At 42.0% G+C, this 27,572-nt stretch overlaps 1 protein-coding gene across 2 annotated transcripts in view; it reads right to left on the bottom strand.

The window, feature by feature from the left end:
• Window positions 1-27,572, bottom strand: part of LOC126335453 (chaoptin-like) — a 621,718-nt gene that overhangs the window by 492,950 nt on the left and 101,196 nt on the right. Inside the window, exon 2 of one of the 2 annotated variants that reach the window (XM_049998744.1) lies at window positions 21,352-21,401. The exons of the other annotated variant lie outside the window; for it this stretch is intronic. The gene's annotated coding sequence lies outside the window, so the exon portion shown is untranslated. The remainder of the gene's footprint in view (window positions 1-21,351; window positions 21,402-27,572) is intronic. 2 annotated transcript variants of the gene reach the window in all.

Raw genomic sequence — 27,572 nt, 5'->3', positions numbered from 1 at the left:
TTTGAGCATTAATAACAAACAAGCTGCACAAGATAGACAAAAACAAATTACACCACTAAATTCCAGAGCTCAAGCGACTGTTATTTGATGTCATACACCCACCTTCCCATCTAAAAAAATTACTTTTATCCAAAATGGTGGATTTCAAGATGGCGGCCATGAATGATATTCACTCCAAGAGTTGCGGCCCCAGATCAAACCTATGTTCCCATCACCACATTTCAATTTTCCCTTTAATCTTCCAACTTCTGAAGGTGTCCAAGGATTTTGGACTCGCCCTGTATTTACTATGGTCATTACTGCTCTAGAGATGCGAGCGAAGAGGGTTTAGCGGTTAGATTTATGAGTGCGAGATCCATTGGTCGAGTATCGCTGCCTGCACTTCCTTTTCTTGTGCAATTATTATTACTGTGCAAACTGTCTTTATTGAATGATTCATTAATTATTTTCATACTATTTACCGTGAAAAGAAGGAGAAAAAATTCCTAATGAGACTGGAAAAAAATGAAAACACAGGAACTTTGAATCAAAGCGGTATACTCAGTTTTATTTCCATGTGTGGGAAGTATGCCGTGTAAGCTACAGAACAATGTACGACTCGCGATGATACTGATCACAGAAACAAGGGAAACAATCCAGAATGAGATTATCACTCTTCAGCGGAGTGCGGGTTGATATGAAACTTTCTGACAACTGTGCCGGACTGAGTCTCCAACTCGGGACCTTTGCCTTTCGCGGGCAAGTGATCTACCATCTGAGCCACCCAAGTACGAGTCACGACCCGTCCTCACAGCTTTAGTTCTGCCAGTACCTCATCTCCTACCTTCCAAACTTCGCAGACGCTCTTCTGCAAACCTTTCCCGTGAAAGGCAAAGCTCCCGAGTTCGAATCTCGATCTGGCATACAGTTTTAATCTCTTAGGAAGTTTCAAGGAAAACAATTTTTATTTTTATTTATTAACACGTCAAGTTCTGTAGGATCAAACTGAGGAGCAAATCTCCAAGGTCATGGAACGTGTCAGTACATGAAATTACAACAACAAGTAATAAAATGTAAATAAATGTTCATGAACCTGAAAAAAGTCAGTCCATAAGTTTAAGTGAACGATATCAGCAATACAATATAATCAGCCTAATTTTTCAAGGAACTCCTAATCAGAATAGAAGGAGTGACACATGAGGAAACTCTTCAGCTTCGATTTGAAAGCGCGTGGATTTCTGCTAAGATTTTTGAATTCGAGTGGCAGTTTATTGAAAATGGATGCAGCAGTATACTGCACACCTTTTTGCGCAAGAGTTAAGAAAGGACGATCCAAATGCAGGTTCCATTTCTGCCGAGTATTAACCTATTGAAAGCTGCTTATTCTTGGGAATAAACTAATATTCGTAACAAGTAACGACAATAAGAAATATACATAAAGAGAGGCCAATGTCAAAATACCCAGACTCGTGAATAGGGGTCGACAAGTGGTTCGCGAACTCACACTACTTATTGCCCGAACCGCCCGTTTCTGAACCACAAATATCCTTGTAGAATGGAAAGAGTTACCCGAAAATATAATACCATACGACATAAGTGAATGAAAATAAGAAAAGTAGACTAATTTAAGTGTCGAAGTATCACTCACTTTCGATACCGTTCGAATAGTAAAAATGGCAGTATCAAGTCTTTGAACAACATCCTGAACATAGGCTTTCCACAATAGCTTACTATGTATTTGAACACCTAAAAATAGGAACTGTTCAGTTTCACTAATCATTTACCCGTTCTGTGAAGTTAAAACGTCAGGTTCTGTTGAATTGTGTGTTAGAAACTATAATAACTGAGTCTTACTGTGATTTAGCGTTAGTTTATTTTCTACAAGCCATCAACTGAGGTCATGTACTGCACTATTTGAAACTGAGCCAATGTTGCTCACAACATCCTTTACTATCAAGCTAGTGTCATCAACAAATAGAAATATTTTAGAGTTACCCGTAATACTAGGGGACACGTCATTTATATAAATAAGGAACATGAGCGGCCCCAACACTGATACCCCCCCCCCCCCCCCCCCCACTTGTCAGTACCCCACTCAGATCCCACATCACAGCCGTTATCAACATTGGGAATAATGACCTTTTGCTGCCTGTTGCTAAAGTAATAGGTGAACCAATTGTGAGCTACTTCTCGTATTCCGTAATGGTCCAAACCCTGGAGCAATATTTTGTGGTCAACACAAATAAATGCCTTAATTAAATCAAAAAATACTCCAAGCGTTCGATACTGTTTGTTCAGCCCATACAGTACCTCACAGAGAAAAGAGAATATAGCATTTTCAGTTCTTAAACGACTTCTAAAGCCGAATTGTACATTTGATAGCAAATCGTATGATATAAAATGATCAATTATCCTTACATACACAGACTTTTCAATAACTTTTGCTAACACTGATGGCATAGAAATAGGTCTAAAAGTATCTGCATTATCCCTTCCTCCCTTTTTTATAAAGCGGCTTTACTACTGCGTACTTTAATCGCTCAGGAAACTGATCATTCCTAAAGGAAAAATTACAAATAAGGCTAAATACAGTTCTATATATTAATTCAAGCAGCACTTGTAATGAAAGCCGAATTTTTGATGGGCATAGTTTTTTCAGTGTCTCTACTTCAAACCAAACTTGCGCTATATTTGTAAGCGGAGCTTGGTCATCACACAATTTCGCAGCGCACCATGCATAGCTATTGTTGTCATTATATGGGAATGTACATTAAAAAAAAGGTATCGCTAATGAAACTAGTCGCTTGTCTGTGAAACCCTTGATTACTATGCAATCCTTGATTACTAACGACCATACAACGTACGTAAGCTCCCACACAATGTTCAACCTCTATTTTCTCGAATGCGATTGAGAGCTGTGTTTTGCTGTTTACATATGCGGAAATCCTAGACGTGCTCTACAAAGCCCGTCAATATGAATCAAATCGAAGAGGGGAAGTTCGTACTGTCCCCTTCTGAGGTGCAGAACGGCGAACAAAAAAGTTAGATAATCGTGTGGAATTACTGGTCGGTTCGTCAGTTGGAAGCCTTTATATTTGACGCCACTTCGTCCGTGAATGTATAAATTCTCAGGCCAGGAATAGAACACAGTACCCTTCTTTAGATGATCCACTCAGTTACAACTTTTTTCTACGTTTATTGACACTGTGGACAATTTTTGCTACTTTCCTCAATGAAAGGAAGATGTTCTGATATTTTTCCATGATCCCCTTATACAAAAATAATAAAAGAATTTTCTTTAATCCAAGAAACTACCTACTGTCCTCCACCTCTGTAAAGAGCATTGATCACAGGAGCACATAAAATACCATGCCTTTATTGGGCCCCACAAACAAACCGGTTTGACTAGAAGTGTACAGTGTTTACTTTGCTGCCTCACTGCTGTGACAGAAAACTGTTCACCGTGACATGTCACTGTTTGCTGGGATCGCGTACCCCATAGCAGTTCCCACTGTTAGCGAGAGTGACAGGGAATTGGTAAGGAACAGACTGTGCTTGTTTGGCAAGCAAAAATAACAGTTGGCTGTAGCCAACTCCTGATTAAGGGTTCTTCATGAGTTGCGATAACAGCTCGAAAATTGTCCGGAGCATCTCTTCAGACAGTTACGAATGCCACAATAAACTCTCCAGTCTGTCTGAAATATTATTGAACAGATAAAGATTTGGGTCAATAATTGTAATGTAAGTTCTGTGGAAGAGTGATTGGTACTCATTCTGAAGTAATACTTCACATGTTTTTGTTTTGATGTTCCTCTTGTGCTACATCTGGCATTGTGTATTATTTCTTCTAATATATCTGTTATATACATAAAGTATGCATGTATGTTTTGTATCTCCTCCAAACTTGGTACAAAAAAAGCAGGCCTCACAAATATCAGCACTGTGTGGCTAATAACCTCCTAGCTGAATACCAAGTGGGATTTTCCAGGGAAAGCATTTCTTTCGAGTCCCAGGCATGTGGGCATCCGGCACAGTATACAAGAAGTGCAGGAGCAGTTTTGGCCTACCAGATCAACCTACTTTGTTGGGCAGCCTACATGTCAGGGTCAAGAAAAGTTTTTCTGGACCCCAACCTGTAGGCTGCCCTGCATGAACGGTGTGTTGTGTTCAAGTAGCATTGTCCAGCTTTATACACCTGCTTTGCATGGCGGCCTATGTCAGAGGCAAATAAATAATTTTAAAGCCCCTGCATGACAGAGGGGGGAGGAGCAGATCAGCAGATAAAGAGGGAGAGGAGAAAATGGACAATGAGAGAGAGTGGCAGGAAGTGTTGGACAGTGGAGGATGAAAGAGGTGGTCAGAGTGAGGGGAAAGGTTGGATGGACAGAGACAGGGGGATGAAGAAATATGCAGAGAGATAAGGGAGGAGGGGATGGAGCAGAAGGCAGATAGGAAGTGTAGAGGGATTGTGGGTAGGAGGAGAAGGAAGAGATGGGAGAAGGAGATGGACTGGGAGAGAGGTAGGAGGATATGGAAAGAAGGAGGAATTTATAGTCAGAGAGAGCGGGCAGAGGAGATGGACAGACAAGGAGGATGAGGAGGTAGATTGAGGAACAGAAAGCGTGTGTGTGTATGTGTGTGTGTGTGTGAGAGAGAGAGAGAGAGAGAGAGAGAGAGAGAGACACTCTGGAGGAAGAGATGGACAGATTTGAGATGGCTAGAGAGATGGGGAGAGAAAGTAATGGACATAAAGAGGGGGCGGGGGGAGGAGAAGGTGTGTACAGTATACACGAGCTAAGATGCAGGGAAAAGGGTAGCTACTGAATAAAAATGAAACATAAATGGCGGTACCAGTTCCCAAAATTAGACTCACCTTAATATTATTCAACACGAATATGTGATCACTTTCAGGCGTCCAGTCTCAAATAGTCACAGCTTTTCATCCGTTTCCAAGAAGTGACAGCAACTTGGACTACTGAAGAAATTCGTTCTTTTAAATCACATAACCCAGCGGGTTGGGAGTGCGGCAGAGGGAGTTGCGACATTACATATGTGGGACAAGATTTCATGTCGACATTAGCCTGATGAGTACAGTAATCGTCTCAAAACCTGTTACATTGGGGAGACCGAAAATATTTGTTTTTGGTATAATGTTGTACATTGTCCCGGACAAAAATTATAATTCTTTGTATGTGTATATCGGTCTGAATAGAATTTGAAGGCTTAGCGTCCAAAGTATATCTAATTGCTTACTCCAGCTGTAACAGAATACCGCATTCCTAGTGGTACAACAAGAGTATTTTTTTTTTTTTCTTAGGGAGTTTTCAATGGGAACGACATTCAATGTTGTACTTCCGTAAGATGCTATATATATACCTACTGTTTGCAAATAAGCGGATGTCTCTGCAAAACTGTGAATTGCGGATGTATTCACTGATAAACCACAATCTGACGGCTAGAAAATGTAAATGTCATTTTAATGTAGTATGTGCAGTTTGAGTTTGGTCACAGCAGCATGTTCACGTCTAAGGTTCCTGTGACTATTCTCTTGGTGAATAAGTACAGGGTTTTCTCAAGGGTTATTGATAAACTCATGTAAATGAAATGCACCTTCCGTTTACTTCATAAAATACCTTAGCTTCTTCAGTAAGGGCTAGAAAACTTTCTCAGTACTTTTACCCATTTATGGCATCGTTAAGAGTTATTCGCGTGCATGTCTGTTTTGAAGGTGGACAATAGGAAATATGGAAGTACAAACTGATGAAATCTGTAATTCTGGCAACGCAGGTATATTCCTTCGGAAAAAAATCCACTCCGTCTTATCAGGGAATACGAGTATACCCTCATTAGTTACATTACCCTGCAAGTCAAGTCGTTACGAACGCTTCGATCGGATGGAGAAACGAAATGCAAACAGTGTAAGTAGGTAGCTATTGGGTTTTATGTAACTACATCGCATCATTATGTCGTGTAAATAATATACTTTCAGCACATTATACACTCCTGGAAATGGAAAAAAGACCACATTGACACAGGTGTGTCAGACCCACCATACTTGCTCTGGACACTGCGAGAAGGCTGTACAAGCAATGATCACACGCACGGCACAGCGGACACACCAGGAACCGCGGTGTTGGCCGTCGAATGGCGGTAGCTGCGCAGCATTTGTGCACCGCCGCCGTCAGTGTCAGCCAGTTTGCCGTGGCATACGGAGCTCCATCGCAGTCTTTAACACTGGTAGCATGCCGCGACAGCGTGGACGTGAACCGTATGTGCAGTTGACGGACTTTGAGCGAGGGCGTATAGTGGGCATGCGGGAGGCCGGGTGCACGTACCGCCGAATTGCTCAACACGTGGGGCGTGAGGCCTCCACAGTACATCGAAGTTGTCGCCAGTGGTCGGCGGAAGGTGCACGTGGCCGTCGACCTGGGACCGGACCGCAGCGACGCACGGATGCACGCCAAGACCGTAGGATCGTACGCAGTGCCGTAGGGGACCGCACCGCCACTTCCCAGCAAATTAGGGACACTGTTGCTCCTGGGGGTATCGGCGAGGAGCATTCGCAACCGTCTCCATGTAGCTGGGCTACGGTCCCGCACACCGTTAGGCCGTCTTCCGCTCACGCCCCAACATCGGGCAGCCCGCCTCCAGTAGTGTCCCGACAGGCGTGAATGGAGGGACGAATGGAGACGTGTCGTCTTCAGCGATGAGAGTCGCTTCTGCCTTGGTGCCAATGATGGTCGTATGCGTGTTTGGCGCCGTGCAGGTGAGCGCCACAATCAGGACTGCATACGACCGAGGCACACAGAGCCTACACCCGGCATCATGGTGTGGGAAGCGATCTCCTACACTGGCCGTACACCTCTGGTGATCGTCGAGGGGACACTGAATAGTGTACGGTACATCAAAACCGTCATCGAACCCATCGTTCTACCATTCCTAGACCGGCAAGGGAACTTGCTGTTTCAACAAGACAATGCACGTCCGCATGTATCCCGTGCCACCCAACGTGCTCTAGAAGGTGTAAGTCAACTACCCTGGCCAGCAAGATCTCCGGATCTGTCCCTCATTGAGCATGTTTGGGACTGGATGAAGCGTCGTCTCACGCGGTCTGCACGTCCAGCACGAACGCTGGTACAACTGAGGCGCCAGGTGGAAATGGCATGGCAAGCCGTTCCACAGGACTACATCCAGCATCTCTACGATCGTCTCCATGGGAGAATTGCAGCCTGCATTGCTGCGAAAGGTGGATATACACTGTACTAGTGCCGACATTGTGCATGCTCTGTTGCCTGTGTCTATGTGCCTGTGGTTCTGTCAGTGTGATCATGTGATGTATCTGACCCCAGGAATGTGTCAATAAAGTTTCCCCTTCCTGGGACAATGAATTCACGGTGTTCTTATTTCAATTTCCAGGAGTGTATTTTACATTAACAGAGCATTGAATTTTCTATTTATTATTACGAGAAAATTATAGCTATACGTTATGGCAACTGCTGTTAAAACTGCTGTTAACATCATCGGATGGGAGGAAAATTGATAATGCCGAAAAGAAATGAAGTGATGTATAGGGTTACGTTGTGTTTACATAATGACGTACACGAAACCCAAATCCTTCTTCTATGTCTGGCGTAATAAAACACTCAACAAAAACTGTGTGTGATATTTGTAATTTTATCAGTATTTCATTATATACATTTAAGTTTCATAGAACATAAATAAAAATTTTGTAAGATACATAATAAGTGTGGCAATAGCGTGATAGTGAAAAGTTCACTTAAGCAATAGGAACGCCGGTAGTTACAATCCAAGTGACTTTACATATTAATATTGTATTTAGATTAGCTGTCACAGGACTACAATAATAATTCTTTACAGTTCTGAGAACATCGAAGAAATATTTAAAAAATCATACATGAAAATCATAAATACTTAACAACAACTACTTACAAAATTAGTTTTAAGGATGTGTGTAAATCAATGTGTGCTTGTATGTGTGTGTGTGTGTGTGTGTGTGTGTGTGTGTGTGTGTGTAAAAATACGGTCTCCAGTTATTCTTCTAAATTGTGCTACTCACAGATATGACGTTTCAACTTTTTTTCGGATGTTTGTTTCAACTGCTTCTGTTATTTATACGTCGGTATCATTAAGTTTCTTTTTCCTAGTCTGATCTAATACTATCGGCTGGAGGGTCCTATGATCTGTCCTGCAGGATAGGTATGATGTTTCTCCACAAATCGCATCATCCAACAATGGAAAAAGGAATTCAAAGTTTTTGTTTAACGCCCCGTTGACCAACAGGATAAGTATGGTTTGGGACAGGGAAGAAGTCACTTACCTGCATTTCAAATCCGAGCATACGGTTTAAGCGATTTAAGAAAACATGGAAAACCTAAATCTTTCAAGGTGAAATCTTTCGTGGTTTTGGGGCGCTTCATGATCGACATCAGTGTCTTTTCCACAAACGACGTTTCGACTTCTTCGTTGCGATCTCTTTCAGGATGTTCTGGTACTCACGGTTAGCTAACGTTCCATGACAACGGCCACGATTGCCTCCTGACATATATTAAACCTAAATATATGTGATCAAACGGATATTTGGTTCCTGCTCCTCCAGATTTCAGACGATGTCAAGCTGTCTTATCAGTATGTGTTACATTTACCGTCATTCAGGTCAGGCAAAATTGTACTATTAATCGGAAGAACAGTGGTCGGGTCCGCATGCTGAAGGTCCATTTTAGTACGAAGAAAAGGCTGACTGGAGCAAAAACCTAGTGTACAGTTATTTAACTGTAAAGGTGCATGCTCAGTAATCCCAGAGTAGGAGTAAAGTGAAGAACCGCAACCCATCTGTCTCTTTGTACCAGACGTAAGAGATAGGTGAGATGTTCATTACTAATCATGCCCTCAGACAAAGGACGGCAGACCTAGACGATGAACGTCATCACCAACATCAAGGGTTACTCTTGTTAAGACTGGCCTAGACTGAGGTGGTGCTGCAGTTATCACAGTGGACACGCGTTCCTATGGATGACGGACGCTTGAAACCCCCTTCGGGCACCTAGATTTTGGTTTTCCGTGATTTCTTTTATTCGCTGCAGGCAAATTAGAAGACAGTTCCTTTGAAAAGGTCACGGTCAGTTTCCTTCCGCGTCCTTTCCTGATCTGTTCTTGCGCACCACCTCTGATGGCCGCACTATCGACTCTAAGTCTTCATACCTCTCTCGTTCCGTCTCCATAGATCTCAGTTAAGTCGGTCTTTCCACAATTCTTATCTACGTCCTCCACATTTGTCTTGCTTTTAGACGTTTATTATTAGCCTTTCTCTGAAGATGATCTAGTCAGTTTACAGTTTGTGATCGAAAGTATCAGGACACCTGGTTGAAAATGAACTACAAGTTCGTGGCGTCGTCCATCGGTAATGTCTGAATTCAGTATTGAGTTGGCTCACGCTTAGCCTTGATGCCAGCTTCCACTGTCGCAGGCATACGTTCAATCAGGTGCTGGAAGACTTTTTGGGGAATGGCAGCCCATTCTTCACGGAGTGAAGTGAGGCCTGGCACGAAAGCGGCATTCCAAAACATCCCAAAGGTATTCTATAGGATTCAGGTCAGGACTCTGGGCAGGCCAGTCCATTACAGGGATTTTATTGCCGTTTAACCACTCCGCCACAGGCAGTGCATTATGAATAGGTGCTCGATTGTGCTGGAAGATGCAGTCGCCATCCCCGAAGGTGCTTAAAACCTCAATGTGAGCCTGTGCCACGCCAAACAAAAAGGAGTGCAAGCCCCCTCCATGAAGAACATGAACACACCTTAACACCACCACCTCCGAATTTTACTGTTGGCACTACACACGCTGGCAGCTGACGTTCACCGGGCATTCGCCATACCCACACCGTGCCATCTGAACGCCACATTGTGTCACTCCACACAGTGTTTTTCCACTGTTCAATGGTCCAATGATTACGTTCCTCACACCAAGCGTGGCGTCGTTTGGCATTTATCGGCGTGAGGTGCTGCTTATGAGCAGCCGCTCGACCATGAAATCCAAGGTTTCTCACGTCCCACCTAACTGTCAAAGTACTTGATGTGGATTCTAATGCAGTTTGGATTTCCTGTGTGGTGGTCTGGATAGATGTCTGCCTGTTACACACTACGACCCTCTTCCACTGTCTGCGGTCTCTGTCAGTCAACAGACGAGGTCGGCCTGTACGATTTTGTGCTATATGTTTCCACTTCACTATCACATCGGAAACAGTGGACCTAGGGATGTTCAGGAGTGTGGAAATATCGCGAACAGACATGTGACACAAGTGACACCCAATCACCTGACTACGTTCGAAGCCCGTGGCTTGCACGGAGTACCCCACTCAGCTCTCTCACGATGGCCAATGACTACTGAGGTCGCTGATGTGGAGTACCTCGCAACACAGTGCACTTAATAGGAAAATCGTGTGTTTTTGGGGATGTCCGGATACTTTTTGGTTACATAGTGTATCTTACGTGCTTCGGTTTCTTCCACTTCTTTGACACCTGATCTGAAAAACACGTCTTTATTTGGGATGTGATCATCGCTTGTGTAAGGTTATACCAAGTCTTATCACTCAATGGTGCACCATCTTAGTCATTCTACAAGCTGTTTGAGTAAAGTAGTTGAAAGATATGAGGAACACCGAGTAACACATATGCCTACTGTCCAAATTACCGTCTTAACATCGCGTGAGGAATACAGTGTAAAGTCACTGATGATTATGAGCAACATACAGCAACGCAGGTCTCATTTTAAATTAACTGTCGAAACATTATGTGAAATGATTCAGCCGAATTCCATTTCAACATTAGTTTCACATTATCATCAGTGCTGCGTGACATTTTATTGGTTCCAATGTAATAAAGTGCCTGCCAGTGGCAAGCACTGTCCGTTAACAGAGGAATTTTGAAATCAAATTGCTGAGACCGGCCGGCCGCTGTGGCCGAGCGGTTCTAGGAGCTTCAGTCTGGAAAAGCGCTGCTGCTACGGTCGCAGGTTCGAATCTTGCCACGGTTTGGATGTGTGTGATGTCCTCAAGTTAGTTAGGTGTAAGTAGTTCTAAGTCTAGGGGAGTGATGACCTGAGATGTTAAGTCCCATAGTGCTCAGAGCCATTTGAATCATTTTTTAGCTGATACCGGTAAGAATCACTTGCGCCTCTTAATGGAGACGCAATCAATTAAAGTGTCTTTTTGTTTATTTTGTCTGCTTTAACCAGTTCGGTTTTTCTCAAATTAGCGTTGACGTTCAGTAGCGCGCGTAGCGCTTAGAATAACAACGATAATTCAATACTCCCTCTTCCCGGAGAAGCAATGTTTTGTACCACAAATGGTCTCGTTACTCTTCACTTACTGGGAGTTTGTGAGTTCACGTGTGAAATATATTCAGTAACTCCGACGACAGAAACGGTTTATAACTTTTCAAGTAAATGAACAAATGGAAACAGTCGTGTGATTTTACGATATTGCGGTACTTACTCTATACATATCATACAGGAATAATAATTGTAAAATAAGCAAACATGCAAACAATTACTTGGTGTCGTGTGACATATTGTTTTGTGGTATCTAAATACAGATGGTAAAAAATTATTTTAAGCTAAATGCGGCCGACGATTCGATCCATACTCGGTGTTAATTAACGAAACTCTCGAGGGCTTCTGTATAACGAGCTGGTATTTGGTACACTGATATCATAGTTTATTTGTGAATAATAATATGAATTTCTCTATGAGGAACACAAAATGGATTAGTTACCTTCTTCTGGAAATATACTTAATTTTCAACGCTCCGCAACATACATTTTGTACAAACGAGCGAGGTTGCGCAGTGTTTATGTGGCCATTACTTACAAACTGGTCACTTCCAAGTTTGTTGAGAACAAACGGTGTGTTTGCCAATAGCACTGTCATTTTAGTTACACAATCTCTTTTGACTGAAATACGAGTATCTTACAAATGTGTTAAGCCTTTATACCTAGTACAGCACTGTCACAAAACAAAAAGTAGAAGTTCGGAGGATGTGTTTTCTTGGAAATTGAACATTGAAATAATTGTAAGTAGAAAAAAAATTGGAGTGTATTTTGAGAAACTAAATAAACTTAGAAATTGAGACAGATGGAGAAAATAAAGTTTACAGTCAATGTCTGTAACTCTTTATGTCTTACCGTGGTAAGAAATAGGATTTCAGTTTGGAAACCAGTAAATGTGGATGATTACATAGCGAGTAAGGAACAGTTGTATGATAAAAATTACTAGGAGGTATAGGAAAGCCAACAAATGAATCAAGAATTAGGACGAAAACGTGATTAACGACGCTATGCATATGAAATGTAGGTGGGTGGGACACGTGGGCATGCAAATCGATAGTAGAAAGTTCTTTGCTGGATATCGCGAAGAGAGACAGAGATGGTGATATAGATGTAGGTCAGTAGACGGCACTATTAAATGAACAAGAGCGACGGGGATGAGTAATGATGAACGTAATATACGCATGAATCTGTCGCAGTAATCATAGTCTGTTTTGACGCTTAAATAATTCATAAAAGATAATATTGCAGTTTTAGCCGTTTAGCCATTTTCAAGCGGAATATAAGGAAATTTTTGTGCCTGAGCACATGTCAAAGCTTAAAAAATATCACATGCATTAGCATGATGACAAATACGCATGTAATATAGTTTAAAATTTTTGACGTGTGTTGAAGCATTTTATTATCTCTCTCTGAACTCAACCTGGAAACGTCTGAACAGCTGAAACTGCAATAGCGGATTTTATGAATAAACTGATTTAACAGGCATTAGGATATGAATGTATTTTATTCAAGCCTGGCAGAAAGTTTTATGCACTTTTCTTTTCGGTCATCAGTCTGCTGACTCGTTTGGAGTGGCCTGCCACGAATTCCTCTCCTGTGCAAATTCTTCACCTCACAGTAACACTTGCTCCCAACACTCTCAATTATCTTTGTTTTTATGACAATTTTCGTCTTCCCCTGCAGTTCATAGTCTCTGCACCCACCTCTAGTATCATCGGAGGTTTTGAGTGATTGCTTAACACATTTACTATCATCCTGTCCCTCTTCTTGGCAGTGTTTACCACATGTTCCTTTCCTCGTCGATTCTGCGGGGAATCGCCTAATTCTCCAAATCTTTCTATAATACCACATCTCAAACGCTTCGACTTTTTTCCGTTTTTCCCACAGTCCATCATTCATATCCATAGAATGCTGTGCTCCAAATGTGCTCAGAAAGATATTACTCACATTAAGTCCGATGATGGATGCCAAGAGGTATCTTTTGGGCTCGAATGTCTACTTTGCTTGTGCTAGTCGCTGTTTATGTCCTCCTCGCTTCATTCGTCATGAGGTATTTTGGTTGCACAGTAGCAGAATTCTCGTCGTGTAGCTCGTGGTCCCCAGTTTCGATTGTAAGTTTCTCGTCACCTCATTTCTGCTACTTTTCATTACTTTCATCTTTCTTCAGTTTACCTTTACTTCATATTCAGTGCTCATCAAACTGTCCATTCCTTACAGTATGTCCTGTAAACTTTTTCACACTTTGACTGAGGGTAACAATGTCATCAGCGAGTCTTATTATTGTAACATGTGATCCTCAAATTTAATCCCATTTCTGACCCTTTCATTTTCCTGGTTTTTTCGATGTAGAAGGTGAGCGTTAGGGGAAAAATAATGCACGCCTCTCTTACATCCTTTTAATCCAAGCACTTCGTTCTTGTTCTTCCATTCCCATTATCCTCTCCTCGTTCTTATGCACATTGTTTTTTATCTTACAGCTTACACCCATTTTTCTCAGAATTTCATACAACTTGCGGGATATTACATTGTCGAACACTTTTACTATATTGACAGACCCCACGAAAAGTCTTTATTTTCCTAAGGGCTTGATTCCATTATAAAGCGGAACGTCAGAACTGTCTCTCTGTGCCTTTAACTTTCCTAAACCCAAACTGATTGTCATGTAATGGATCCTAAGTTTTCTTTTCCATTCCTCCCTCTGTGCTACTACTGTCAGGAGCATGGGTGGATCACCAGTTAAGCTTATCTGGCCTTGATCTCCGGCCGCTGTGGCCTAGCGGTTCTAGGCCCTTCAGTCCGGAACCGCGCTGTTGCTACGGTCGCAGTTTCGTATCCTGCCTCGGTCGTGGATGCATGTGATGTCCTTGGTTCGTTAGTTTTAAGTAGTTCTAGGGAACTGATGACCTCAGATGTAAAGTCCCATGGTGCTTAGAGCCATTTGAACCATCTGCCCTTGATATCTTGAGATTGGTGTCGATAATATTTTTCCAAAAGATTCTACGATCCACAATGTGTAGTCGCTGGTTTTCCACTTTCACCAATGATTTTAGTAATTCCGAACGAGCGTTATTACTCTTTCTGCCGAAGTGGATGGTAAGGCTTCGAAAGTTCTGTTAAACTCAAATATTGGAAACCATATCGACTTCCACTTCTTCTTCTGTCAAGTCATCGGCTATTGATCCCCTTCACAGAGTCCTTCAATTTCCTCTTTCCATCACAACAGCGATGGAAAAGAGAGGACAGGAGACGGTACGTGAGAAAAGTGTAGGTGAAAAGTGTAGGTAAAGGAGAGGATAGTGTAGGTAGGGGAAAGAATACTGTTCTGTGCCATTAAAGAACAATTGTAAAGCCTCGTGAATAAAATATTTGTACTGAACCTTCCGGAACATAGTATTCAATCACCACACTGGTTAAACCGATCACATAAGTGGAGGGATTGAATGCCACTCGAATAAAAGGACTAAACAAGGTTTGTCTTTTAAGTCCTGTTGACGATGGGATCATTAGAGATGGGCCACAAGCTAGGACTGGGGAATGACAGGAAAAGAAATAGATACTGTATTTTTAAAAGAATCATCAAAGTATTTGCTTTCCGCAAATTAGATAAGCCACGAAATACTCATTGGTCTTATAGGGATGTGAACGACATCATCCCCAAATGATAATCTAGTGTGCGAAATACTGCTTGCTCCGGTCATACACATACAGTTGCAATGTCGCACTAAAACTAGTTACCTTACCTAAGCCTGGTAACACGAGTAAAGGTTAGTTCTAATTATCTTGGTTCAAATGGTTCAAATCGCTCTGAGCACTATGCGACTTAACTTCTGAGGTCATCAGTCCCCTAGAACTTAGAACTAATTGAAGCTAACTAACCTAAGGACATCACACACATCCATGCCCGAGGCAGGATTCGAACCTGCGACCGTAGCGGTCGCTCGGTTCCAGACTGTAGCTCCTAGAACCGTACGGCCACTCCGGCCGGCTCTAATTCTCTATCGTGAAGCATTCCCGCCTACAAAACAACCGCATGGATAACTAGTGATTCCATGCGGTACATGAAAGACTAAATATACAGTCAGTAAACTCCTTAAACAGTTGCTACAAACGCCCAAAACATTCGACTCTGATAGGACTATTCGGAAAGGAAGGACTGACGGGTCACCGAAAGGGAACAACAGCGAAAATGAAAGATGTTTTGTTTGCAACTGTGTACTACACCTTCGTGCTAATTCTTTACATAGTCGCTATTTCGACTTCGTCATCTGTCGTAGAGTTGTACCAACTTTCAGTACGTCGTAATAGAAGCCAGCCCCACGTGCTTCTCTACTCAGGTAAGCAGCTGAGGATGACACGCGCAAAGCTGAAATACTATCACCTTTTTCCAAAGCTGTTTCACAGAGGAAGACCGCACTACAGTTCCTTTTCGAAATCCTCGCACGAACGAAAAAATGCCTGACATCGAAATAAGTGTCCAAGGAATAGAAAAGCAACTGAAATCACTCAACAGAAAAATCCACTGGACCTGACGGGATACGTTTCGATTCTGCACAGAGTACGCGAAAGAACTTGCCCCCTTCTAACAGCCGTGTACCGCAAGTCTCTAGAGGAACGGAAGGTTCTAATTGATTGGAAAAGAGCACAGGTAGTAGTAGTAGTAGTAGTAGTAGTAGTAGTAGATTTATTCATCCGTAGATCTCTTTTTACAAGGATATAGGACATGTCAAAGTATTTACAAGCTTAGATCAATTTACAATAAGCTAATTCGTATACACATATATTTACAGACTTCTAGTTAGAGATAATCATTAGATTTTACTCCTGGTATACAATAATTTATTTACAAATAACTCATTAAATAATGTAATGCCACACTATTCACTCATATTTCACTATCAGTCACTGCACACACTATACACACACTGTTTCATAACACTTCACTCACTACATACACACACACACACACACACACACACACACACACACACACACACACACACACACACACACAGGTGATCCTTGGGCCATTTTCTGTACTGCAGGTTCCCATTTGCTATCCTGAAAAACTGAGTCAGCATCCCTTCATAATGAGTGAGATGTTGAGCTCAGAAAGAGGAAGAGGTGTTAGTATTGTGCTATGCATAGCTTGAGGGGAGAGTGTCTCTAGAAAGGAAAAAAGAAGAAAAATAATAAAGTGAAGGTGTTATGTGGAATATTGGATGTTTTATAATCATCATTATTATTATTATTTGTTTGTATAACATTTTTTTTATCAAACCCCTACTCTGCTTTATCTAAGTAGTTCCAGTTTTCAAGAAGGGTCGTCGAGAAGATGCGGAAAACTATAGGCCTATATCTCTGACATCGACTTGTTGTTCAATTTTAGAACATGTCTTTTGCTCGCGTATCATGTCATTTCTGGAAACGAAGAATCTACTCTATAGGAATCAACATTAATTCCGGAAACAGCGACCGTGTGAGACCCAGAAAATATTAGATACAGGCTCCCAGGTAAATTCTATTGTCCTTAACTTCCGGAAGGCGTTCGGTACAGTTCCGCACTGTCGCCTGATAAACAAAGTAAGAGCCTACGGAATATAAGACCAGCTGTGTGGATGGATTGAATAGTTTTTAGCAAACAGAACACAGCATGTTGTTCTCAATGGAGAGACGTCTACAGACGTTAAAGTAACTTCCGGCGTGCCACAGGAGAGTGTTATGGAGCTATTGCTTTTCACAATATATATATAAATGACATAGTAGATAGTGTCGGAAGTTCCGTGCGGCTTTTCGCGGATGATGCTGTAGTATACAGAGAAGTTGCGGCATTAGAAAATTGTAGCGAAATGGAGGAAGATCTGGAGCGGTTAGGCACTTGGTGCAGGGAGTGGCAACTGACCCATAACATAGACAAATGTAATGTATTGCGAATACATAGAAAGAAGGATAGTTTTCTTGTATGATTACATTACAGCGGAACAAACACTGGTAGCAGTTACTTTTGTAATATATCTGGGAGTATGCGTACGGAACGATTTGAAGTGAAATAATCATATAAAATTAATTGTTGGTAAGGCGGGTGCCAGGTCGAGATTCATTGGGAGAGTCCATAGAAAATGTAGTCCATCAACAAAGGAGGTGGCTTACAAAACACTCGTTCGACCTATACTTGAGTATTGCTCATCAGTGTGGGATCCGTACCAGGTCGGGCTGACGGAGTAGATAGAGAATATCCAAAGAAGAGCGGCGCGTTTCGTCACAGGTTTATTTGGTAAGCTTGATAGCGTTACGGAGATGTTTAGCTAACTCAAGTGGCAGACTCTGCAAGAGAGGCGCTCTGTATCGCGGTGTAGCTTGCTCGCCAGGTTTCGAGGGGGTGTGTTTCTGGATGCGGTATCGAATATATTGCCTCCCGAGAAGATCACGAATGTAAAATTAGAGAGATTCGAGCACGCACGGAGACTTACCGACAGTCGTTCTTCCCGCGAACCATACGCGAGTGGAACAGGAAAGGGAGGTAACGACAGTGGCACGCAAAGTGCCCTCCGCCACACACCGTTGGGCGGCCTGCGGAGTATAAATGTAGATAAAGAAGTCCTCACTCTAAGCTCTAAGCTGAAAAGTGCGACATGACGTGGTCTATAGGCACACTAGACACACTACCTTACACATCTGTGGGAAGCTTCACCGGATGTTCTCTGTCGTTATCATTTCGCGACCTGTCGAACATTACTTTCCAAATAGGCATCTAATCTACATACATACGCCGCAATCCACCATACGGTGCGTGGTGGAGGGTACCTCGTGCCACAACTAGCATTTTCTCTCGCTGTTCCACTCCCAAACAGAACGAGGGAAAAATTACTATCTATATGCCTCTGTACGAGACCTAATCTCTCTTATCTTATCTTTGTGGTCTTTCCGCGAAATGTAAGTTGGCGGCAGTAAAATTGTACTGCAGTCAACCTCAAATGCTGATTCTCTAAATTTCCTCACTAGCAATTCACGAAAAGAACCCCTTCTTTCCTCTAGAGACTCCCACCCGAGTTCCTGAAGCATGTCCGTAACACTCGCGTGATGATGAAACAAATCTAGCAGCCCAGCTCTGAATTACTCCTATGTCCTCCGTCAGTCCGACCTGATAGGGTTCCCAAACACTCGAGCAGTAGTCAAGAATAGGTCGTATTAGTGTTTTATGAGCGGTCTCCTTTACAGATGAACCACAGCTTCCCAAAATTCTACCAATGAACCGATGACGACTATCCGCCTTCCCCAGAACTGCCATTACATGCTTGTCCCACTTCCTATCACTCTGCAATGTTACGCCCAAATATTTAATCGACGTGACTATGTCAAGCGCTACACCACTAATGGAGTATTCAAACATTTCAGGATTCTTTTTCCTATTTATCTGCATTAATTCACATTTATCTATATTTACAGTTAGCTGTCATTGTTTACACCAGTCACAAATCCTGTCCAAGTCATCGTGTATCCTCCTACAGTCACTCAACGACGACACCTTTCCGTACACCACAGCATCATCAGTAAACAGCCTCACATTGCTATCCACCCTATCGCAAAGATCATTTATGTACACAGAAAACAATAGCGGACCTACCACACTTCCCTGGGGCACTCCAGATGATACCCTCACGTCCGGTGAACACTCACCATCGAGGACAACGTACTGGGTTCCATTACTTAAGAGGTCTTCGAGCCACTCACATACTTGAGAACCAATCCCATATGCTCGTAACTTAGTTAGGAGTCTGCAGTGGGGCACCGAGTCAAACGCATTCCGGATGTCAAGCAATATGGCATCCGTCTGGTACCCTTCATCCATGGATCGCAAGATACCATGTGAAGAAAGGGCGAGTTGCGTTTCGCAGGAGCGATGCTTTCTAAAGCCGTGCTGATTCATGGAGAACAACTATGTCTCAAGAAAATTCATTGTATTCGAACTGAGAATATGTTCGAGAACCCTGCAACAAACCGATGTTAAGAATAGTGGTCTGTAATTTTGAGGACCTGTCCTCCTGCGCTTCTTGTGTATTGTAGTGATTCGCGTCCCAGCGTAAGCTTTGTCGGGCTCGGGACGGCTTCCTTTGGCAGTGTTCTCTGTCCTGCTACCTTGGTGGCAGGCCATCGCCTAATCGAGCAGCCCGCCCTGGACGTTAGAGGGTCAGGGCGGCGACCGCGGCAAGGCGACTGTGGCGGCCGCAGATAGCGCCGCCCCCTCTGGGGGGACACACGGTGGGTGGGCCGCTATCAGATCTGCCCGCACCTGCTCTGTCGCCAGCAAATTGCTCCGGACGTGTGCCGCATTGACTGACTGTCCGGGTTCTCCGCAGCGGCACAGCCGGCGCCGCCGTCACACAGTGGCGACCCGACCCTGCCTGATCACAGCAGATTGGACTGCCGCCGACCGACTCGACGTGCACACCACTCCGAGCAGATTGCATCCAAACACCGACGGAAACGTGCAGACTGCACGTGGCTTCCTCGAAGCTTGATTTATGGTTTCCCAAGTGGTGCTCCTGTCCTATCTGTGGTCAAAAGCAATATATTATACACAACATTACATTAACCAGTTTCTTTGGTTTAGTGTTTTTGTTTTCAAGTTCCGTGGTTCATATTCGTGACAGCTCGTCTTGAGACGTCTCGTTCCGATAGGTTTACAATCTCTGTACGCATAGCAGAAAAACCACTGAGGATAGAAACTTCAGATTCCAAAAAAATGTTTCCAATGGCTCTAAGCACTATAGGACTTAACATCTGAAGTAATCTGCCCCCTACACTTTGAACTACTTAAACCTAACTAACCTAACGACATCACCCACATCCATGATCGAGGCAGGATTTGAACCTGCGACCGTAGCAGCAGCGCGGTTTCCGACTGAAGGGCCTAGAGCACCTCGGCCAAACTTCAGATTCAGAGTGGGTATAATGTAGGCATCGTTTCAGAAAAGATTTTTCGAAATTCCACCTTTAAGAGAGTGAAATAGGGGATGAACCGCTTTTGAAGACATATTGCTATTAATACAATTCTGAATTAGTACGAAGAAAACTGATTTCACTGTCACAAAAGAAAGAAACATGTTTTTCAGAAATTTTGGAAATTTAATTCCTGTGGGGGTGAAACAGTTGGTCCCGGCGGAGGTTCAAATCCTCCTTCGGGCATGAGTGTGTGTGTCTGTCCTCAGGATAATTTAGGTTAAGTAGTGTGTAAGCTTAGGAACTGATGACCTTAGCAGTTAAGTCCCATAAGATTTCACACACATTTGAACATTTTTTTTTTTTTTGAAATAGATGGTGATAATTTGTTTTTAAAACATATCAATGTTAAAGTGCTGTTAAGATTTTTTTAAATCTACTTCTATGAAAACTGACATTCCAGTTCTCTGTCAGAAGCGACAAAATATGTGTTTCAGTGGTTTGGAAATTCATGCCCCTGAAGGGGTGAAATAGTGAATTGATGTTTTTATGGAAATATTTTATTACGAAAGAATTATCAAATTAGATCTCTGAAAATTTGTATTTGGCTTCTCGGTTAGAAAGAAACAGAATATGTTTCAATTTTTTTTTATTTTTTTTTGGAATGCAGCACTTTAGGGGGTGAAGTACACAATGGAAATTTTTGTGAAAATATTTTGTTATATTAAAACATTTTTACAGCTAATATATGAAAATTTGTATTTCACTTCTACAGAAAAATGTATTACGACTTGAAAGTTCCATGGAAATATAAAAAAATGGCTCTGAGCACTATGGGACTTAATATCTGAGGTCATCAGTCCCCTACAACTTAGAACTACTTAAACCTAACTATCCTAAGGACATTACACGCATCCATGCCCAAGGTTGGTTTCGAACCTACGACCGTAGCAGTCACGCATTTCTAGACCTAAGCGCCTAGATCTGCTCGGCCACTCAGGCCGGCAATTAAAGTACAGAAATTTCAATATGTCACTCCGTGTATGAAGGAGATGATAAAATTTCAAAATAGTTTCAGAAAGCGGTACGTTACTCTAAGCAAAGCAGCAGACACCACCGCAGCGGCACAGCGTAGGACCTCACCTGCAAAAATATAAACGCTGTATCAGCTGTGTACTGCACAATACGTGCGTTTAGTACTCACACAGGTACGATTAAGACAGACTGGAATGCACACAGTGCCCTATTGTGGGCTAGCCACAAGGAGCGTAAATTAATATGAAGTTATGTAAAACAAATAGATTAAAATGGATGTGCGCAAAACATAGTAAGTAATACAAATTACGTAAAACAAAGTATATACTAAGTGTCCATATAACCTTACAAAATGTTTTTTAACTAAATCTTTGTAGTCGTAAGCGCAAGTTAAAATTAAGCGAAGCACGAGCTTACACACACACACACACACACACACACACACACACACACACACAAACACACATTCTGATAAACAAAGAGACTTTGCACAAGTGTGCATTGTTTCGTGAGCCAAAGCCAGATTTCTCTCCATTTTAGGATCTTGTCACCTCCCGCTGCTGACTGTCGAGCTACGAGACGTAAATCGACCACCGTGGCCGGCCATGGAAATATCACCACCATAGCTCAAAATGCCTACTTTAGCTGTGAAAATCTCTTTTTGGGCAGAAGTACATTTGGAGGCCATGCTTCTATGGCTTCTAGCGTGCAAAGTTCAGCAGCTGTTGCAATTTGTGAACAACATAAAAATTCGTTTAAAGGAAAACAAAAGAAATTCTGTCCAGACTGTAGAAGCAACGCAGGCGAAGAAGGGAGCGCAAGATATATGTTCCACGTGCAGGTCATTTACAAAACTGTTTAGTATTCCTTTACACTACAGCGTAATTTGATAAATGCAACCCCAGCACATACATACTGTCTACGGCTACGACTACACTTCACAGACCACTTTACGGTTTGTGGCGGAGGGAACGTCTGGTAGCATTATCATTTCCCCTCTTACCTCTTCGTCTCGAGTAGGGTGAGTGAGCATAACGACTGCCTATAAACCCCTTACGATCTCACATTTCTCTGCTTTTACCGTCATTCTGACTTGGCGAGGCATTTTTTGGAGACTGTAATGTTTTGTCCAACTATCCTTTCGAAAAGTGCTCTCCCTCATATTCTGTGCCTCTTTAGTAGCATTTGTCACACGTGTTCAATAAATAGTCACACGTGTTTACTAAATATCCCATCACGAAACGTGTCGCTCTTCGTTGCATCTTCTCTCTCTCTCTGTCTCTCTCTCTCTCTCTCTCTATCTCCCCCCTCTCACTCTTTTAAAACATTCCTCATATGCCAGCACATTTCATTTACGAAGGAGGTGATCAAATATCGTTTCTGTGAATGATTATTTTGTGGATGCTCGAGGCACAGCTGATAATTATCCACACGGCGGGTGACTGTGGAATCATTACTTTCTGTCTAATGCGTGGAAATGATAAAGGAAATTATACGATGTGAGTGACCGGAAGCATGTAAAGTAAGATAATTTTTCTGCTTTCATCACCACAATCAATAAATAAACGAGAAACTCAAGCGGTTCAGATGATCTATAATATGTGATTTCCAATTCAAGCTTTGATCGACATATGCACCCATGAGTATTGAACAAACAGTTTTACGCATTCCTTCCCCTCACCCTGAGTGTTGCACTGTTTTTGATGGCTATATTTTTGCCTCTTACCGGAATGAATGAACGTAGGCAATAATTTTGAATGCTTCATTTATTGCTTCTTGTGCTGCTCCATTATGAGTTCTTCGTCATCAGCAAAGAGCAGTAATTGTAACAGATTCATTATCCACCTTGACTTCATTTATTTTTTAAATGACCAGTTTCGAGTCAACATCCACCATCCTCAGATCTGCAGAGAATTGTAAAATTAATAATTAGCAAATACTCAACGAAATACAAAACGTTACCATACCACTCCAGCATCAAACATCGAATGCACCAGAACGTACCTGTATGTATCGGGTACAAGAGTAACCCGCTCAACTGTCAACAATAGTTGGACGTGTTCTCTTGTAATCACTACATTCCGGTACGTTCCGGTGCATTTGATGTTTGATGTGGCATGATAAGGTATATTTTTTAATTCGTAGAGTATTGTCTACAGATCTTAGGATGGATCATGCTAACCTGAAGCTGGTAATTTAAAAAGTTAATGTAATGAAAACTGATAATAAATATATATTTGAGAACCAGTGATTACTGATTTGTTCTCCAAGGATATTGTCATTTGTTTTCGAAGCAGTGTTCCTGCTAGTTATTGCAGAGAAGAATTCGTGGCGGGATCCACCAAATCAGTCAGAAGACTGATTACCCCCATCCCTCCGCCCCCCCCCCCTCAGAATAAAATCTTATCTAACAGTATAACATCGGAAGTCATTCGTATATAATGCGGCGGGACGTTAAACCCAGACTTCCTTTCTTCCTTCCTTCCAACCTTCCTTCCTTCGATATATTGTAACCTGAGCAGCAATACTCCAAGAACTGAGCCTTGAGGAATTCCAGTAAGAATATTTCCCCGCTCAAAAGATGAATCATCACGACCTATCTAACTCGACGTTTTATTCCTTACTTAGACATGTCACATGGAAATGTGGATGAGGTGTTGAGATGCATTTTTTATACGATACGCAGTGCCTGTGTTATTCCGAATTACGATGCAATATTCTTTCGCACATGCATACATGGCAAGGCGACCGCTCCAGCAAAGAGGGGAATGCTGGTTCGAGTCCCGCTCCGGTACAAATTTTCATTGTCGTTCTTCCATTATACAGATAATAATAGTTGGTTTGTTAATTTTTTGGGACGGAACCAAATAGCGAGGTCATCGGTCCCATCGAATTAGAGAAGGGAGTCGGCCGTGCCTTTGTAAAGGAACCATCCCGGCATTTGCCAGCAGAGATTTAGGGAAATCACGGAAACGTAACTCAGGATCGCCGGACGTGGGTTTGAGCCGTCGTCCTCCCGAATTCGAGTCAAGTGTGCTACCCGGAGCGCCACCTTGCTCGATGTGGGAAAACTCGATCGTCCACGTGTATGACGACAGAATTTGAACGTAGATTTTAACTTAACTCATCGAAACTAAAAATTTGCCTCGGCGCCTGTTATAAGTTCTCGGGGATGAGGTTGACGGTAGGCATCTCCCTAGTGCAGATAGTAGCTTAATCTCTCTTTCATTACCCAATATGCGTCGAGACTCGATTGCATAATTACACCTCTGTGGTGTGATTTTAGTTGAGATTACTGTCTATACGTGCTAAGTTGAAACATTCGACAGAGTCAGCAGCAGCTTCGAGACACTACTTATTTATGAAAGGAGCAAACCACTGCTCTCCTCCAGTGCCCGTTAAAGTCGGTGAGCGCAGTCGACATAATTACGCACCCAATCCAGTCAGCCCTTCGTGCCAACCGGAATGCACAATTTTCTCATGTGTCGTCCGTCATTTTTTGGGCGATGTTAAGGTATAAAATCATACAAGGTTCATTTATTGCAAGTCCTTCATGATGTTGATAAACAATGACATTTAGAATTTTATGAATTTGTTCTGGGCATAGAGACGGAATGTGACAATGTGTTTATGTGCTTGCACATTGTGAGTTAACTAGCATTTCGCTCTCATTTAAGTATATGGCCGAAATAGTCAGCGTTCAGGAATTGTGCAACGAACCCTGTAGTCCAGGACCAGGTGCCACAAAGGGCGCAGATTCACCACAAATTGGAAAACTCACAGTCTGTAGCGTGCGAGAGAGACGGACGAGAACCTACGTCATAGTGAAACCCAATAGAATCCGTATGTGGCCGAGGAGACATAGCAGTGTTAAATATCGCGAACCTAAGATCGGCTATAAAGGGAAACATTTATGAAAACTATTTAATTCTGTAGCAATGCAGGAAATCAAGCCACACTAATGTTAATGTGTCATCCTCCATAAACTTTCATGGTGATCCCAATAAAACTTGAATATTGATCATATCTGTAATAGTTTAGGATTTACTGTTCAAGTGAAATTAACAAGTTTGGGAACAAAGACCTGAAAGCCAAAATGTGAACACTTTATTCGATCTTAATGAGCGACATTACACATAAAAGCGCATCATTAAAATGACAAATGTTGTAAATATCAATGCTGTAACCTCGTTTGTTTAAAAGATACCGTAAAATTAAATTATCAGTATCTTCAGTTAAGCATCAGATCATCATTTTCTCCACACGAAACACATTGAACGATGACAACACGACACCTTACTGAATCATTAGGTAATTGAATATTTATTGTAAAATTAGCGCTTAAGACAATTTAACCTAAGGGTCACATGTGTAATTTTGGGGCGTGTAATGCGATACGTGCAGTTCAACCTCTAGACGAGTCTGAGCCAAGACATTTCGACGAAGAGGAACCGCATGTGAACCCGAACATCTGTGGGATGTTAGTTCGCAACATATAGCATTCAGTGATAACACTGCGTTCAGTTCCAATGGAAAAATGAACCGTCACATAGTAAGAATAAGAGAAAAACAGCGCAAGTTCACGGTTATTTGTTCGCTCTACTGAAAAGTCCACTCACTACGTGGTCAAATTCTTCTTCTGAAGTCCAGTCCATACGAGCCCAGTCCATACGCCTACCCTGTTAGAAGACGAATAATCTTTCTCTATTGGATAAGCTGTAGTAGAACCGGTAGCATTGATGTAATGTTGTTGCCTTAATTTGCTATGAAAGCGGTGCTGATATCCATGACCATAAAAGTGGGATAAAAGCTGTGAGCTGTCTGGGGAAGTTAACCTTGCATTACTGAGGAACTGTTTCACCAGGTATCCAGTCTAGCTTACCAAATTCCAAACCAGACTAGCATTAATTATAATCTTTTAATCGTCATACGACAACCGGTGATATATATATATATATATATATATATATATATATATATATATATATATATATATATATTTATATATAAAGAGAATTTAAATAAAAAGAAATAAATCGGTTTATATTTGGAAATTTATTTTAACATTGATCATTGAAATTTGAGCATATTAAACTTGATTCATAACTAAACTGGCGCCATATGTAGGATTGTGAAAATGTGAGTTTGTAATCTTCCGGAACACATCAAATAGGGAGACAAGATTGGGAGACTAATTACAAAACTGCATTCATAAAATAACACACGAAGAACGTTGAAACATATGCAAATGGAAATTAACCACAACCAACCGATTCAATTTTCACCCAAAGAAGTAACGTTCGTAACGCAATCCTGTCCGTCATGTAATTACCACACACAGGTATACTAAATTCATACTAACATACTGTGAAATCTTCCCGAAAAGAATAGCTGAGAGCTACTTTGATGCTTATACCACATGCTTCACGTGATCAACTTGTTTTATACAAAGTGTGTAACTCCACGATAATTTTGGTAATTAAAATAAATTAGGTCGAAAAGCAATTTACAAAAGAAAAACCTCGAAGTGGTTACTATCGTCTTACTATTAAACTGACGGGTGAAAAAATTGTATAAGCACGTGGTACTGGTCTCACAAAGTACACCCCACGTGGGTTGAACATAAAGAAACGTTGCTATATAGAAAAATATTGTCAAGACGAGACGTTACAATCTCACGCATATTCGCATTTAAGATTGATGATCTTAGTTAGCGTTACTCATCAACACGTGGTTCCACTTTACTCACAAAGTAGTGACAAAGCAACTACCGGGAGATATTCTGAACTGTACACTCGAATCACACTACGTTGCAATTTAAGATAACATTATATATTTTAGAGCTAAACCTGAAACAAAGGTGATAAAATTTTCAATTAGTCTGAACTTAAGAAATCCATTGTCCTACGGACTTAGCAGACACGCGCTTAGCCGGAAATCTTACCACTTCAGACGCTCGCCACGGACAGACTGACCTGGGTTTCTACCAAGGGTGATTCCGTATACAAAACGGAAGTGACCAGAGGGGCAGCTTCCTATACCAACATGACAAGGGACGGACAGGACAAAACTAAGGATAGAAACCTCTTTGCTTTTAGAAAGCGTAGCCACCTGTTTCGACGTTGGTCCTACTGTTCTCTAGCGGACAGGCTTGTCTACTACCATCCAGCATGCAACTAGAAATATATTTGCTCATTCATTCTTTCACACAGAAGGGAAGGGGGATGACATTATCTTATCACATACTGTATATAAAAGAAAACGGATGTAGGTTCCGTA

This window comes from Schistocerca gregaria, chromosome 2 (assembly GCF_023897955.1).
Source record: "Schistocerca gregaria isolate iqSchGreg1 chromosome 2, iqSchGreg1.2, whole genome shotgun sequence".
Lineage (NCBI taxonomy): Eukaryota > Metazoa > Arthropoda > Insecta > Orthoptera > Acrididae > Schistocerca > Schistocerca gregaria.
This window is presented reverse-complemented; position numbering and strand designations above follow the sequence as displayed.